Consider the following 18,829-nt stretch of genomic DNA (forward strand, 5'->3'; position numbering starts at 1 on the left):
ATATTGTGTCCATTTAAATACTGTGGTTTTCAGTTGCTGCCTTAATATCTGTTACATATTTGAATCATTCTGATTTATTTTTATTTTATATCTTTTATAGTCTTATTTTTGGTTTTTGCATTATTTCGTTCAATGTTATTTCACTAATAATTTACTGTCTTTATTTGCTTTTTATCTTTTTTAGTGCTTTCCCTAGATATTATAACAGAAAACAGAAATAATTAATTTATTATTATCAAATACTAAGAATTATTTTTGAGTACTTCATCTAAAGGTCTATAAATGTAATAAGTTTGGCTATATTTATCCCTCTCTCATGAAATTTTTTCAAAGTATAATTACATCTGGTAACAACATTACTGATATTTTTGTACTATTAGTATGTTTTTATTTTTAGCCTTATTTGCATTGCTTCTATTGCTAGTCACTCTTCCCTAGATCTCAATGATGCCGTTGGGATTTATTTTATACTACTTTGACAATCTCTCTCTAGAATTTACCTTAGCTTAGATTTGCTGATATTAAATTCTATTTTTATTTACTGGAAAATGTATTTTATGGCTTTCTCATTTGAAGGGTTTCTTTACTGTGTGTGTATATATGTGTGTGTGTGTGTGTGTGTGTGTGTGTGTGTCTGTGTCTGTGTGTGTGTGTGTTTCTAAACTGACATTTATTTTCTTTCAACATTCCACAACTATTCTCCCATTGTCTTTTGGTTTTCATTTGTGTGTGTCTATCAAAAAGAACCTTTGTCATTCTCTTTGTTTTTCCTTAAGGAGATTTACCTCTTTCCCCAACAGTGTATAACTGACTTTAATATTTTCTCTTTTTTAAGCTAATTTTTTAATTTAAGACTTTTATGAGATATCCAGTGGTTATAGGCCATAAGTAGACTTGGGACTGGTACTTTATTCTTGTCCAGGACACTATAAACTCCACAATTTTTCTGCACTTTAAAAGTTTATGGAAAAATGCAATTAATTTAGATCATTTTATTTTAATGAAAAGCATTTTTTAAATTCATGCTTTTTTTTATATTACATATTATCCATAACCTTTTTGAAGACCCCTCATACATATAAAATATATTGTGTATTATGTAGCATGAATATAATACAATGTATAGTTAGAAATATTAATATAGTTATATAATGCATATGGTATATTCTGATCCTTCAGGATAGACTCTATAGCTATTGTCCCGAGGTAGTATATTGATTAATGCACTAGATTCCCACATGGCCAAACATGATCCTAGTCCTTGATCCAGCATCTTAAAACCCATGCTGTGTGTGTGTATGTGTGTGTGTGTGTATGCCCCAAATCCTGAGAGAATGGAGGAGAAAGAATTGCATCATGGCCATCCCCCATGGAGTGTGATTTCTCACTTTGTGCCTCTCTGGTGAGCAAGCACACATGCCCTATAACAAAAATGCCCCCTTCTCCCCAGAAAAAGACTTAAAGCATGTTACTTTTACATGAAAAAGCAGTATTTGTCAGGAAAAATAAAGTAGTTCTTTTCTCCAGGCTTCTTCTTTTTCCTATAAAACAATATAGTCTGTGAGAATCTGATGACTGTGACCCTGCGCAGAATATCAGATTGGCTCACCATTTTGATGGCTTCATGTTAACTAGATAAAACAGGGGAGGTAAAATACACTTCAATGACATAGGAAGATACTTGCATATCAGAAGATGGAAAGCGTAAGTGCTCACCATATCAGTAATCTCTATAATGGTTTACTAGTCTGGGGCCATCTTTGACATTCCTTCTAAGATAAGGTATAAGTTGTATCATCATAGATTTCCTAATACCGTGCTTTTTGGCATGAAGATATAATGGATGCCTGATAGACTTCTGTTGAAAATTGCAATTTATTAGGTGATTCAGAAGACTCATAATGTCGATTACGATCCAGAAAAAGACAGGACTCTGCAGGGCCAGACTGAAATGCATGTGCCCTAAAAGGCCCTAAAACTTGGGCCTTACGACTCTAACAAACTTATTTGTTCTAGAGTAACCTGAGTTGAAGAAAAATGCTGTGTATAGCCCTAATAAAAGAGTTACAGTACAAATGCTGGGAGTTCTGTAATAGATACATATCTACAGCTAAGATAATATTTCATAAATAATGTTTCATTATCAGATAATGAAATAATGAGTCATTGGAAAAGTCACGATGTATTGTTCTATGATTTTTCAATGCAAAAAGGGGTCATGACTTTTCCGATGACTCAATATACATAGAAAAAATAATTTAACACTTACAAAGTAGCCCATTTTACACAAAAATTACCTTTTACTGAACAGATTGCATGTATTTCATGGCATGTTTTGAAGATTATTACAAAACTAATTGTTAGTATAATCCTTGCCTATTATAAATTTATAGATACTATTATGTCATTCATTCATTCACATTATTTTTTAAATACTTTATTTTTTCCTGAAGATAAATTAATCTTTTTTTATGTTTTTAGAGGTTTTTGCTATAGGGCACCCTGAAGATAAATTAATCGTTTTTATTTTTTAGAGGTTTTTGCTATAGGGCACGTGTGCACGCCAAACGGACAGAGAGAAACAGAGAGACAGAAAGCGAGAAATAACCCCCCAGGGGGGATGGCCACACTGCAATCCCTTCTCCTCCGTTCTCCTTTCAGGATCTTGGGCACGCATGCACACGCGCCCGGCGTGAGTTTAAGCCACCGGTTCCGGGACTCGAACTGCGGTTGACTACGTAGGAGTCCAGCGACATAATCTTTACGCTAACTGCTGGCCCCAAAGAAAAATTAATCTTATCATAACTAAAAACAGCAATAAAACAATCTCAGACCTACAAATATATGGATTCTGGGTTATCTTCTAATACCTGACAGCATATTGCAAGGAGATACTTTTGTGTATTAATCATGGGGTGATATATTTACTTTTTTTTTTGGAGAGGTTTTTGCTATAGGGCACATGCACTCGCCAGACAGACAGAGAGAGACACAGAGAGACAGAAAGTGAGAAATCACCCCCCAGTGGGGATGGCCATGCTGCAATCTCTTCTCCTCCATTCTCCTCTCGGGATCTTGGGCACGCACGCAAACGCACCCGGCGTGAGTTTTAAGCCACCCGGTCCGGGACGTGAACCGCGGTCGACTACGTGGGAGTCCAGTGACATAGCCATCACACTAACTGCTGGTCCCAGGGTTGATATATTTAAATGTTACTGCATTTAAGGAAATTTTCAAGTTCATATTTATTTTGCACACCAATGACTTTTTACTTGAGCTCAAACTCTTCTATCAGTCAGATTTACATGTACCTTTTATTCAGTTCAGTTTATTGTAGACTCCCACACAAGGCCATGACAGTCCAGAATTTTAACAATAATTTGAAACAAGATGTTTACTGGAATCCTACTTGGAACTATTACACATGACCTAAAATCAGTAACTGATGTAGAACTCTTCCTCCTCTGGTACCCGTTTTAAACTTTTTTCTCCCTTAGGCAGAGCTGAAATGCAGGGATTGCTTACCAGATGAGACAACTTTAAATACATTAGATTTTAGGAATCATTGCTATCTTTCCCCTATGACACTAAGAGACATGATCATATAAGTTAAAAAAGATTTATCTTGACACCCTACATACTCTGTTTTGTATACCAGAAAAGGAATCATTACATCAACCCTCAAGTCATTTACTGCTACAGATTTCACTTAAAGTCTATGATTAACAATGACCTCAAACACACTAGGCTGCATTTGATCCATGTAATCAATAGCAATACTTAACCATGATAAATTGGCATTTTATTATGACAAGTCAGAGACAGCTATTATTCCCAACACTTAAGATCACTTGTGGTGAGATATTTTTTTTAAAAAAAAGCTTTGATCAATTTAGGATTGTAGACTTTTATATCATGTCGGAGATAAGGGGAAATCTCAAAATTAATCCAGATGACAATCATCTATCAGCTACCAGTTTTGAAGCTTGACCCACTGGTAATTTCAAAGTAATCAGCCCATTTGTACTTCATAACAGGACTTGAAAACTTTTTTACAGATTCAAGTTTAGGCTGAAACATTGTATTATCATACTGAAAAATATGATATTAACTCTGGCATTTTCCATCTTTAAATTTGTCGCTAGTTATACCATAAATAAAATGAGGAGTTGTAATGTGGCTAATGTACTGCCAGTGTAGACTCACTTAACTCCTGTGGTTTTGTTCGCATGTTAAGAATATATTGTTTTTACCTTCCACTGAAGGATAAAAATTCCTGCCTGAGACTACGACCTGGCCTAACCTTCCTCTTATACTACTCATTGAGAGAACAATATTGAAGTGGAGTCTTATCTCACGCAAAGATATAGTCTAGGTTCAAAAGGGACCCCTTGTCTGTAGTTCCCTTCAGAAAGTCATTTCACTGAAAAACAACAGACTTTCCAATACATCCAGTATAACAGTTTTCCAATTTTTCCTCCAGATTGTAACATTGCCGAGAAACAGAAAGGCAGTTGTCTTTTAAGTTTATAACCCACACCCTAATACAAATATTTAAATATGTATTTAAATAATCACTCGCAGTGCTCTGACAAGCCCCCACTCTGGAGAGGTCTGTGGGAACTGAAACCCGCTGAAGGAACAGTACGTTCATTTCTCCCACCTCACACTCACTACACGGCATATGCGAATTTACTGGAAGGACAGAAACAGTAGCATGTGGTATTCAAAAATGTTATCTCTTTCTCCTTCCTCTTGCCCATTAAAAAATTGTATATTATTTTTTAAAACAATGTTAGTGTCCCTTGGGCTTTGGTGTATTTTTATTTGGGACATTTTCTAATGCCCAGAAGCTACTTGTACAGGAGAGTATATGTAGAAACCTTCAAGAAATTTCTATTGCTCTCAATTCTCACCCTGTTGTTTTTCTTCTGTAATGTCTACTCTATATGTTCTAGGGTACACCTCTTTTTTCAGTCATTTTTCTTTCTTATGTTTTATTCATTCTAATATGCTGGCAGGATTGATAACCACTGGTATATTTAAAACTATGTAGACAATATGGAAAGGGGCAGTTATCAAAGCGACCTTACTCTACATCATAATGTAAATGGAGATCTGCTGTTGGTCTATCACATTGTGTTCAAGTATTTCTTCTCACACTCAATGATAAGGTACCTAGGTTTAATTTTATCTTAAAATCAATGCCCTCTGCTGTAAGAAGTGATATCACTTAATTCTTATGCACTGTTTCCAAAAGTTGTTCATTATAATTCTCACATTTGTGAGATCTTAGAAAGTACTGTCATTACGGCAAGAGTTCACCTCATATTTCTTTTTTCTTTTTTCCTTCTCTTTTCTAAGGACTTTATTAGAGTGATTCGGTCAAGGAGATATTCTAAGTATCTCTAAGTCCTGAGGATCTAGAAGACTAGCCTCATAGAAGGGCTGAGAGTAGGTGAAGGCATGCAGAAATGAGGACCTAAGTTCTAGAGGGCCTAAGAAACCTTACAGGTCTGGATTGAAATTGCAAAGAGGGTCTGAGGGAAAAAATGAGGTGGTTGCCAGATCTGTGAGGCTGACACTTGTGTAGACCTGGCACTGTACCTATAAGCACCATCACCAAAACTCAAGTTTTTGGAGTCAAAAGAAGCTTTAGACTGGGGTTTCCAGATGGGCATCTGCTTAGGTGTTCCAGAGGATGAGTAATAAGATGATGGAGGAGGTCATGAACAGCAGGTAGAGACAGAAGAGGGGGACTGTAGCCAGAGCTCCACCAAGTGCTGCTTCTGAGCCTTATGGTGCCCCTGGGCCCTTGCCCATGCAGGGCATCCACTGAATTCAGCCATTCTGGGACCTGGCACCTTCCCCACCAACTCCACTGGCTCTTTCAGGACTGGCAGTTGGGAAGGGGTGAGAACCAAGCCCTTATTTCCCTCCTAAGGTGCAGAAGGGCAGCACTTCCTTGGGCTGGTGCAGCACAGCAGCAGAGAGTGGAGCAACTGAGTCACCTATGGATCTGGGTTGTGGTTGGGTGAAGCAGGCAGGTGATGAAGAGTCTCCAGCAGCCTGAGAACCACCAGGGACAGGAACAATGTGAAGTAGGCACTGAGAGAGGTGCTCATTCACCATAAGCAAGAAGAGGTTGTAGCCCAGAAGAACTGTCATCTTGAATGGGGCACAGATCTCTTTTGGCCAGGAGGTAGAAGCTGAGGACTTTGATGACAACCAGAAATGTCCGTATTGTGTCAGTGTAGATGTAATAACTCAAGACTGTAGAGAATAATATATCATGCAAATTATTCATTAGGGCTGAAAGATGAATTAAAGGGTAAGACTAAATCTAGTGGGAATAAAATAGGATGTTCCTAAAGAAGAAAATAGAATGTTAAGGTTTGAAACTGCCTTCACTTGGCAAATGGCCCTGAGCAGAAGATAAGTAAGAATATGTTCTCTATTGTGTTTGAGGTTGGCCTGTATAGAATTCTTAGCACCTCTATGCTTTCACTGGATTGTGAGAACTGTTCAAAATAAAATGTTTTTCGACTGCTCCTCTTTTCTTAAAAGACACATCAAAATTCCTTTGGGTAACGCCCCTTTCTGTATTAGAGTGGAATATTACCTTTCAGACACAAGATAACAATGATGGGAATAAAGGAGTAATAATTTAAGTATACCCTGCACCATGTTGTTTTCATTGTCAATGCCCTTATAATAGAAGCAGCATCTTATCATGGGAAGAAGACTGATAGTCATGATGAGAAAAATATGAAGGAGCTGCTCAGTGTGTTAGTCAAAGTTCTCAAGAGAAACAGAACCAGTAGGAAGTAAATATAGAGAAAGTTTAATTATAAGGAATCATAAGGAGCACATGAATTAATCATGTGATCATGGAGGTTGACAGGTCCCAAGAACTGCAAGCTGAAGACCCAGGAGAGCCAAGACGGAGTTGCAGTCTGAGGGCAAGGCCTGAAATCAGGAGAGTTGATGGTGGAATTTCAGTCTAAAGGCTAGCATGCTCTAGAGTCATGAAGGATTAATGTTCAGTTCAATTCTAAAAGCAGGAAAAGAACAGCATTCAAAAAAAAAAGTGATTGAGCAGGCTGAGGTTTTCCCTCCTACTTGAGGAAGGGCAAGCTTTTTTGTTCTAATGGAAGTCTCCACCTGATTACATAAGGTCCACCCACACAAGATAGGACAATCTTCTTTAGTAAGTTTATTGAATTAAGTAATAATTTTATCTATAAGACCCTCACAGACACACTCAGAATGTTTGGCCAAATGTCTGGGTATCTCATTGCCTAGTTAAGGTTAATATCAAAACTAACTATCAAAGGGCATATCAGGAAGAAATAATCTATAGTAGAGCAGTTTCCAAGTAGCAAACGTGAGATCAAACACTATTCTGACACAAAATTTCTTATTTTACATATATCATTTCTGCCAACTTAATTACTCCTAGCACTGTACCTATAAGCACCATCACCAAACTCCACTTGTCAAACCTCTCCATCCCCTCATTGCAATGTTTATGCTATCATTGTGATGGCAAGTATAACTAGAATGATTGTATCTTACAAAAAATAGCTAGGCCACACTCATTCTTGGAAAATCTATCTATTCACTCTTCTATGAGAGAGGGAAAAAGAGATAAGAATCAGAGACAGTCACCCTAATAGGTCCCACAATCTACCACTAGTCTCACCTAGTTTGGATTATAGGCATGCATGCCCGTCGTGCTCAGGGAAGTCCCAGGACATGAATCCAGAATCCTAACCATGTGGGTTACCACTGTGCCACCATGGGGGTCACAATGCACACTTTTTCTTTTTTTAAAGAGGGATTTGTGCTAGAGGGTATATGTGCTCACTGGGGATGCAGAGAGAGACAGAGAAAGAGAAAGTGGGAAATCAGTCCTGGGGGGGGAGGGGGAGTGGCCATATAGTAATCTCTTCTCCTGCATTCTCCCCTTGGGATTTGTGTCATATGTGCACACACACACCCAGTGTGAGTTTCAGGTCATCAGGTGCAGTACCCAAATCGTGGTCGGCCATGTGAGAGTCTAGTGCCTTAACCACTACAGCACCTGCTGATCCCAGTCATACTCATTTTGAAAGGAAAACATTTTGTCTCCTTTTCTAGTCATCGCCTGTGATACTTTGCATGATTCAAGACTAAACTGAAATAGTGAATGTTGATTCCATATTTGGCAGGAAGAATTACCTATTAGAAAGACATCTCAGAAATTGCAATATCCACTTAAACTCAGATAGCATCCAAGAAGTAAAAGTGATTTCCCTTCACAAATTATGAATAATTCCAGTTTCTAAGGACATGAAATTCTTCTTAAGCAGTATAAAGCTCAACATTTGGCATAGTAGAACTTGATATATTATTGCTATCATTTTTTTAGTCCTAGAAGAACTACACAAACCACTAGAATGGAAGAGATACTATGCCAACTTTTATGATACATTTGTTGCTTACATGTCCAGAGATGAACTTCTTTGGCATACTCTGTGAACTTCCTCTATTACTTTTTGTTAAATTGACTAGAAAAACAAAACACTGGACAAAATCAATCACACCCCTGGCATGAAAATCCAAGTAGTTGAATTATACTGGATAAATGTTCTCATTCACCCATTCCTCTATTCATTTATACTAAAATCTGTTGAGTCAACAAGAATTTGAAAATTTACCCTTATTCCAGAAATGTTGAACTGAAGGAAAATATGAAATCTTTATTGATTGTTTACAAGATTTTAATACTCAAATTAGAAAGAAAAAAACACGATTTTTTCAGTTGAATCTGAAGCAGGGGATTTTATCTTCAAACAGGGAAACCACCATTATCTGGTATGTTTCAATAACCAAATCCATTGAAGAATAAGTAGACATTAACTAGTGAGTTGGTAGAAGATAGATCAAAATCATTCCAGAAATAGCAATTATATATAGTGAAAAATAGAATAATATTGCTGGGAATGAAAATGTAGAAGGTGTATAGGAATCAAGATTTAGAACACATAAGGTGATACCAGTCAGAGAGGCAGGTATATTTCATGCTTTGAGAGGCCATGTTAAAGATTAGAATGTAAGTCACTGAGGAGGAAAAGAAGGGACCAGTGTAAGCATATTTGTTTCAAGAAATTCCTTCATCCACTGGTACTGGAAACGCACAGCTGAGTGGCAAGATTAGAATGTTGGAAACAAGTGAGGAGTTCAAAACATTTCAGGGAAGATACAGGAGTATCTTCTGTTGTGGGAGTGAACATGTTAAATAAGTAGTTAAGGGTCAAGGACATAAGATCTGGTGGCTTAGAGAAAAGGTGGTGCTAATTATTATAACTAAATATGTCCCATCCTAATGACATCTTCACTAATAGATAGGTTGATCTTCAATGCAAATGATGGTGAATCATGTATGCTAAAGACTTTTCAATACAGTCTCTTTATTTTAAAATGAATAATAAAATAAAAATAAAAACCCAAATAGGCCCCTACCTATTTATTGGATCATCTAAGTCATGATATATTTATTCTATGCAAAAATGCATCATGACTTTTCTGACAGCCTAACACGTCTCTACGTTCTAGGCTCATTTCTGCATGCTCTTCTCCATCACATCTGTTTTCTGTGAATCTGCTAGTTGTAGATCCCTTGCAGCATTCATGGTCTGCTGATGTTCTTCCTTCTCCTTCTTTGCTCAGCAAACTCTTTTTTTCTTCAACTCATCTGTATGTGTTACTAACTCTTTAAGCAGAGCATGATTTGGGTACACTTCCATTCACTAGTCTCACTGAGTTATGTTTCCCATGGTTTTCAACATACCCAAGTTGGCTTATAATTATGTTCCTCTAAACAACACTTTTTTTTCATTCATTCTTTCTTTTTTTTTGGAGAGGTTTTTGCTATAAGGTGTGTGTGCTTGCCAGAAATACAGAGAGAGAGAGAGAGACAGAAAGTGAGAAAACATCCCCCAGGGGGGATGGTCACATCACAATCCCTTCCCCTCCATTGACCTCTCAGGATCTTGGGCACACATGTACACATGCCTGGCATGAGTTTAAACCACTGGTTCTGGGACTTGAACCATGATTGATTACATGGGAGTCCAGCGACATAGCCATTATACCATCTGCTGGTTCCAAACAACACTTTTCTTTAGAAAACAAGCCCTGAGGAGAAGCTGGTTCAGCTGAACCTATTTCTTCTTTTCTTTTTAAATAATTATTTATTTTATTTTATTCATTCATTCATTCATTCATTCATTCATTCATTCATTCATTCATTCATTCATTCATTCATTCATTCATTCATTCATTCATTCATTCATTCATTCATTCATTCATTCATTCATTCATTCATTCATTCATTCATTCATTCATTCATTCATTCATTTTTTAGTTTTACCAGAGAGAGAGAGAGGGTGAGAGTGACTAAAGGACTAGAACTAATACATGCAGAAAGAGTAACTATATGATATGGAGAATTTGAAAAACAGATCTTAGAAGATGAAACTGAAAAGCATTTTAACAAATAATAATCCTTTTAAACATCAAGGTATATCTTACAACGACAAAAGATTTGGTCTACTACGAAATCTGGCTTCAATAGCTAAGCACTTTAGACCACAAAGTTAACATGAGGTTATGTACATCTTGCAGCAAACATTACCTTGATCTGTTAAAACAGGCTGATATGAAACTAGAAAAACTTTACTAGCTCTGCTTTTGTGCCCAAAACATCACAGTATCACACTTAGAAGTAGAAAGAAATCTTATTTCCCCCTATGTAGTTATGGTCGTGCCTTACAGGTGTTTAAAATGCTAACCAAAAATAAAAAAAAAAAGTTCTTGAAGATATATATAATATCAGAGGGAACGAAGGTAAATTATCGAACACATATGTAAGTCATTCTTCAGGCAGAGCTTAATCTACTTTTTCCATTTACTCATTTATGCTCTTCAAATATAAACCAAAAAGGCACTTTCTCAGGAGAGTCTACTCTAAATCCAGGTATAAGTAATAATGATTATATGATATACCCCTTATAATCTCACACACACGAGAAAAAGTGTGTATAAAATCTGCTGGACCTTGCTTGGTAATATTTTCCTGTAATATTCTCTCACCCTGTTCCCGAGTATCTCTATCTGAAACACAGTGCTTAGTAGTCTTCTAGCCTTTGGCATGGATAAGTATATTCAATGGTAAACCAAATACTGAGGGAGAATTTTCAGACCTGGGAGAATGCAAGCAAGCTAAGGACAAAATGAAGGTCAGGACAGGTAGGAATATTGTGGCATATGTTGAATAATATTGCGTAGTTCTTTTCTTTACGGTCATTCATACAATGTTCTGTCATGTTTCCGATACTCACAATTCTATTCCACCTCTTCATTTTTGACTGATGTAATTTGCCATACATTAGGCTGTCAGTAAGTTGAAAATAAATATCCTTTTCAAATTTAGAATTTAAAGTAAGTTCTTAAAGGGGTCAACAGGTGGTATGGAAATTAAGGCACTGGACTCCTACATGGTAGAGCTCTGTTCAAGTGCCAGACCTGATGGCTTGAAAATCACTCTGAGTGTGTTGGGTGTGGTGGAGCCTACCCTATGGAAAATCACTCTGAGTATGTTTGTGTACATGCCCAGAATCCTGAAGGGAGAATGAGGAGACGATATTGTGGCATGGCCATTAACCCTGTGGGAGTGGCGGATGATTTCCCATTTTCCCTCTCTCTCTCTCTCTCTCTCTCTCTGGCAAGTGCATGCACCCTGTGGCAAAACAAAAGCAAAAACAAAACCACAAAATAACAACAAAAATCTCTTACTATTCTGCATTATAAGAAAAATTTAAAATTTAGTTTCTCTATTAATTCCACTAAAATTAATCAAACTAAATGTGACATATATAGAAAAATTCAGAGAATGAACAAAAGTTTACTGTTTCTCTTTAATTTTTCTTTAAACTCACTTTTTAAAATTATATGAAACATACATATTGAAGAAATAATATTTTTATTTCACCCAAATCACTCAAATCTCTTATGTTCTGGTTCGGACACAGGAAGATGTAAGAGACTACTACTGTCATCACAACAATGAAAACAACTAGAACAATTTCTGAAATTATGATTTTTAAACCCGTCTCTTTCTAGTTGGCAAAAGACAAATGATTATTTTCTCCCCTGATAGAATGGGAAGGAAAGGAGCAATATTTCTCAGAAGGACAAAATTTTCAATGAACACATAATGACTTCATGTACACTGGCAAGATGAATGATAATCCCAAGGAGGCAACCCAAGCGACTTGACAAACCAATACCTACCCCTCACTTCTTCATCATATCAATATACTGAAAGTTGAGGCAGGGCAAGAGAAATGAGATCATCCTTTCCAAAGTCCTCCTGGTCTTCACTAAGTACGCTGCAATGGTACTTAAAAGGCTGATGGCTGATGGGACTAGCAGTTGGTGTTATGGCTGTTGTTAGACTCTCCTGTATTCAACCGCGGTTCAAGTCCCAGATCCCGTGGCTTAAACTCAAGCCAGGCACATGTGTGTGCATGTCCAAGATTCTGAGAGGAGCATGGAGTAGAAGTGATTGTGGTGTGTCCATATCCCATAGGGGGTAATTTCTCGCTTTCTGTCTCTCTGTTTCTCTCTGTCTTTCTGGTGAGTGCATGTGCCCTATAGCAACCCCCCCCCAAAAAAAAAAAATAAATAAATAACTGATGGCTGAGTGAGCCAACCATGAACAATTCCTCTGAAAATTTCCCCAAGCTTTCAGATGTACAAAGCAGCAAATGATAAAGGCTGGGTTGGTGCGGATTGTTGTGAAAAATCTCTTTAAGGTACTCAGATGTTCACCTAATCCTATATAGTGACCCTCCTATCAGGGCAAAGAGATCTCATGAGCTGCAGAATGAGTAATAAAATGGAATAAAGCTTGAAGCTACTAAACATCTACTTTAATGACATAAAAAGCCACAAATTGGATTATAAACTTCTTCAGCATACTTGGCAAATACCACAAAGTCTTTTTTCCCTGTTTTTTCTACTTAGTGGCTCAGCTCCCAAAAGATCTCCCTCTGTGCTGTCTGATCCAACGTATCCCTCTTCTTTGATGCTCTTCTGGGATTTTTAGCATGACTGTAATGCCCTGGCTCTGCATGACTTAGTTTTCTTTCTATGTGTTACTCTTGTCTCTAACAGAGAAAGAAAAAGAAAATGGGATATAGTTTGATGACAAGGGAGAATTATGCTCTTCATTTAGCCTTTACATCAGTTTGCTCCTCAGTAGCCCTCAAATAATTTAAGAATGTTATTTAATAAAATAAAAGTCAAATATAACAAAGAAAATCTGTTTTTATACAGACAAAAAATAAAGTTGAATATAACTCTAATTTTAACAACAACTTTTAGCGTCCCTTCTAATAGATCATTATACATGGTATGAGTATAGTCATTTTATTTTATTTTTTATTTTTAAAGAGAGATTTTTGCTACAGAGTGCATGCATTCACCAGAGAACAGAGAGAGACAGAGAGACAGAAAGTGAGAAATCACCCGTCCTCCCAGAGGAAATGGCCATTGGCCATGCAGCAATCCCTTCTCCTCCATTCTGTTCTTAGGATCCTGGGCGCACGCACATGCACACACACACACACACAACACACACACACACACATCTGACCTGAGTTTTAGGTCACTGGGTCCAGGACTGAAACTGAGATTGACTGTGTGGGAGTCCAGCAACATAGCCATTATGCCATCTTTTGGTCCCTGTGCGGTCATTTTAAGTCTGCTTTGTATAAATACATCAAAACTGCTAACACATTTTTTCCCATTCTAACCATATTTGAACAACATGTATTTCAGCCTCATTCCCAAACTGCTGGTTCAGAATAGCTGAGGATGGGGTAGAGCAATGATTCTGATTGCATTGTCTACTGAGAATAGAGCAGAGAGAACAACAGTCAAACAATAAAGGTCCTAAATATCACAGTACATAATTTTGCGACCTAAGGAATATTCATTGTTTCAGGGTCACAGTTCCTAGAAATGTAAAATAAATATGCATTCAACATGTATAAAGATCCTCATTTTTCTGTCCATATCTGCCCTACATCATTAAAACATATTTTGACTGCATTGTGCCATTTCCCAGGTACTCAAGGAAAAACCGAAAGCGAAATCTTTCAGATCATCCTGGATTTCTTCCTTCTTGACATTTTTGTTGCGTGTGTTTTATCTATAATAAATACTATGAATGAAAGGAAGTTTTATATTAAAAACATGTCAATCCCTTTTCCTCCAGTCTCCTCTAGGGATTTTGAGCATGCACGCACATGCACCTGGCATGAATTTTAAGCTACCAGATCTGGGACTTAAAACATGGTCAGCTGCATGGGAGATCAGCAATGTAACCATTATGCCAATTGCTGCTCTCACACTTTCTTCACTTCTAATATTTTAACTTTTTCATCGTTAGCCAGATTTGAAGTTTGTTCATTATTTTTGTCTTTTCAAAGAATCAGTTTTTGGTTTTCTTAATTTTCTCTCTTGTTTTTTCTTCTCAATTTAACTGATTTGGACTATAACATCTAGTGTTTATTTTATTCTGTTTACTTAGTTTTAAATTCTTCCTCTTTCACAACTTTTAATTAGATCAAAGGAGTTAATAATGCTAACCAGATGAACTATGTATTAACTGAGTTTTAATCTCTTGGATCTATCAAATACTTAAAGGATAATATTGAACTTGAAATTACAACTATAACTATAGATTTCCTATTTTTTTGCAAGTTTATTTTTGCCTCACATTTTCACATATTTTAGGTACACACATACACCTTATGTGTTGTGATATGTTCTTTGATGATTAACCCCCTTTATTAATATGTAATATCTGTCCTTATCACTCGTGATTTTTCTTTTACTAAAGCCTACTTTTTCTGAAATTAATATGCCAACTCCAGCTTTCTTTTCATTCATGTTAGCCTAGTATATCCAATCTTTAGGTGGCATATTTCTATTGTTTTTCAGCATGACAAAATTTTCTGTTGTAAATCAGATAGAATATAATGAGTAATGGAAATTGAGTCATATACAGTATTAGTATCAAGTTTGCATTAGCCTGGCCAGAAAAATTTCTTAACCATAACCTCGACCTTGGGGCTTTTACCACAGCAATTCATTATGATACTATAGTTCTATTGATGTGCTGGTTATGTGTAGGCAGCAAGAAAGTGCTCTATAACTTGTGATTAAATCTCAGTCTTTCAGTGACCCAATGTCACTGATCTGTGGCATTTAATAAGTATTTCTTGACTTTTCTTTTTCTTTAGGTGAGACAGGTATACTAGAGAGGATGGAGCTGAGTAATTTTCTTTGTATCAGGTCAAATAAGCCTTCAGTAAAGTCTTTTCTACTGCTGAGAAAGTCTTTACTATGGAGACTACTGTGGGCATATTTCAAAATGGATAATCCCATCTCATACTCTGCCACAAACACAGAGGTTTCATTTGCTTGGTTCCTCAAGGGGAGATATTTTTGTAGTTCCTCAAGTTGTACAGGAGGCTCTTATATTAGCTCTCTAAATGTTTCACACTGCAAAAAGGTAGACATTCCACTTCCAGACATTCAACAAAGTTATCTTTGCCTTTTTCTCCACCTTTATATGTTTGTACCACTTTATGGCTCTAGTAGCATTTATTTCAGGTAGGCAGATTTCAGCTGTGACTTTCTGTACTCATTTATTTTAAAATTTAGAGTCTTGGTTTGCTCTATACCTATTGAGTCCTGGAAAATTCATGATTTCCAGTTTATTCAGCTTTTGTTGTCGTTGTTGTAAGGATAAAAGTGACAACTTCTAAGCTCTTATAATTATTATTATTATTATTTTTGGAGAGGTTTTTGCTATAGGGCGCATGCGCTCGCCAGACAGACAGAGAGAGACATAGAGACAGAAAGTGAGAAATCACCCCCCAGGGGGGATGGTCACACCACAATCCTGTCTCCTCCATTCTCCTCTCGGGATCTTGGGCATGCACGCACACGTGCCCGGCGTGAGTTTTTTAAGCCACTGGGTCCGGGATGCAAACCATGGTTGCCTATGTGGAAGTCCAGTTAGCCATTATGCTAACTGCTGGTTCCCATATGCTCTTTACATAGTAAAAGCAATACCTAAAACTTCATGTTGAACCAATTTACATGGAATTATTGACCATTCATATATCTCTCTGTCTGAGTGTTCTGCGTAGTTTATTTTTATTTTTCTAATTTTCTATTATAGAGGTTTATGTAATTTGTAAATGCTTTTCAGATATATATGTTGTGAATAATTTCTCGAAAAATATGGCTTTCAAGTTCGTTTTCTATGCAGTGTTTTTTTACTGAACACATCTAATGTAGTTTGTTTTGTTAAACATTTTGTTTGTTTTGTGTTTATCACTTTCTTTCTCCTAAGAAATTTTGTTATGTAAAATTTCTACAATTTTCTCCTACATCTTTTAAAATTATTAAAGTGGTATGCATTATACTTATACCTATGATCTATTTCAAGGCAATTTTCTATGCAGTGTCAATGGTGTCATAGACATTGAGGTTCTTTTTTCTTTTCACTCTTCAAGCACTATTTACTGAAGAAAATTTTCCTTTTCTAACTGAAATGTATTGATGCCCCTGTCATTAATTGACCAGGTAGGCCAGACAATAGTGCAACAGTAAAATCCATCACCCTGCAAGGCTGACCCACAGGAGAAGTTTCCATGTTTGTATCCAGAGACTTCCCTGAGTCTTGGAGAATATGTCCAATGCAATGTTGGACATATGCATGCTCATGATCTAGGGCTGGTTGAGACTGGGGTGGATAGTGGCATGGGGGTAATATTTGGTGGGGCTGAATCTCTTTGTCTCTCTCTTTCTTCTTCAACAAAGAGATTAAGTAAACTTTAAAAAAGGAAATCAATTGGTAATAAACACCTTATTATTTTATTTATTTTATAAATAATGAGGATCATTTTCACATTGATTTAAAAACATATATATATAATATTAACATTAAATAATTTAAATATATATTTTTCTTAAACAATTTATAGAAAAAAATTAGATGAATACAGCACCACTTGGATTGTTTGATGCAGGTTTAAATAATGGTCAATTTAAAAATCTTCTTGAATTGAAATAAAAGAACAAAGTTATTAATTTTTAAGACTGCTTTTCTAAAGAACATTTTGCTATTGTTCTTTAATGCTCTTCTAAAAGGTTTGATTTATTCACCAAAAGTCTAGTCATTGAAAATATCAATTCTGTTTATTCTCTGAGCTCCTGAGAAAATATCAAAATTAAAAAATTTATATAAACCAATTTATTATATGGATTAAGTTATCTTGGAAGTGATAGTGACAACATACTGAAAATTTTTCAGCGTTATTTTTTCAGGAATAATCACTAAACATCATCTCCGTGAACTTATTAATATTCATTTTCACATTAATTTCACAATATATAACATATTATTTCACATGTGTACTAAAAGCATAATATAGAACCAATAATATTCATAGTTTGCTCTTTTACTTTGCCACCCAAATTCCTAGAACATTAATTATTCTATTTGTTTAAGCCCTTCGAAACCAAGTTTCTCTCCTCTAAATTTTGCTGGAGTCAAATCTAAAACGATAATCAGTAACTTTAAAGTGGGAAATCCAGTGTTTCCATACGAGTGTTTTTCTTTCCAATCTCTTCAGCATTTTAACCCATTGCTTATGTCTCTTTTAAAGACTTTTTCTTTTTTCATTTCAGTCACTGCGCTCTTCCTTATTCTTTGGTTATCGACCATGAATCCTCTATTATTTCAGTAATTCTACATCTTAAAATATGTAGAATGACCTTCAAAATGTTGTGAGCAGCTTTTGAGCACACCATTCCTCTGCAATTTTTACTTTTCATCTCTGCAAATCTTGTTCCTAAGAATTTTCATAAGAATGATTAAACCAATGACACAGATTTAGTTTCTTATAATATGTATTGCTACACTTAAGATAAATCCTGGGATATTTACCTGATAATTAGCACTCCAAAATTAGGATTGAGAACTCTAACCACAAAAATTAACACAATTAATATCAAGATATGGTTCTACTTTCCAAAATCTCCTTTTTTAAGAATTTGAAATGCAAAATAAAATATCCATTATTTATATCTATAGCTGTAGTTTAACTTTTGGTGTAGAAAATTTTAAGATGCACATGATATAGTAAATATTACTTACTAATTTAAATATAGTAAAAGAATCTGTACTTATAATCACAAATGGAATAATTATCAGAATCGTATTTCCATTCTTTGCAATTTTTACCTTCCCACTCAATAATAATAATAATTCATTGATTAATGAGTATACCCAAATTGATAGATTTTATCTGTAAATATTTGACAAATTATATAATTCAGCTCAGGCATAGTTCTCTTCTGGTACAAAACATTTACGTGTTCCAAAATGTTCTCATATGTCACTTCTCATTCAACCTCCACATACCCTGAAAATCTATTGTTCTGATTTTCTATTTAATTTTGCATTACTTTTACTCTTTCAAAAGTTCACATAAATTGAATTTAAGTGTACATCCTATTGTGCTTGACTTCTTTATTTCAGCAGAATACCTGAGGGATTTATCCATGCTATATCACTAGTTCACTCTTTCATTGATAAATCATCTTCTATCAGATAGAATATACCACATTATTTATTTATTCATTATCCTGATGATAAAATTTACTTTTTTAAAGAGAGATTTTTGTTACAGGGCAT

General features: G+C 35.8%; 1 pseudogene; it reads right to left on the reverse strand.

Annotated features, from left to right (window-relative positions):
- Positions 1-5,685: 5,685 nt before the first annotated feature.
- The window catches only part of LOC114005784 (5-hydroxytryptamine receptor 3E-like), a 58,247-nt pseudogene continuing 45,103 nt past the window's right edge, over positions 5,686-18,829 (reverse strand).

This window comes from Tupaia chinensis, unplaced genomic scaffold (assembly GCF_000334495.1).
Source record: "Tupaia chinensis unplaced genomic scaffold, TupChi_1.0 Scaffold144447_1, whole genome shotgun sequence".
Classification (NCBI taxonomy): domain Eukaryota; kingdom Metazoa; phylum Chordata; class Mammalia; order Scandentia; family Tupaiidae; genus Tupaia; species Tupaia belangeri.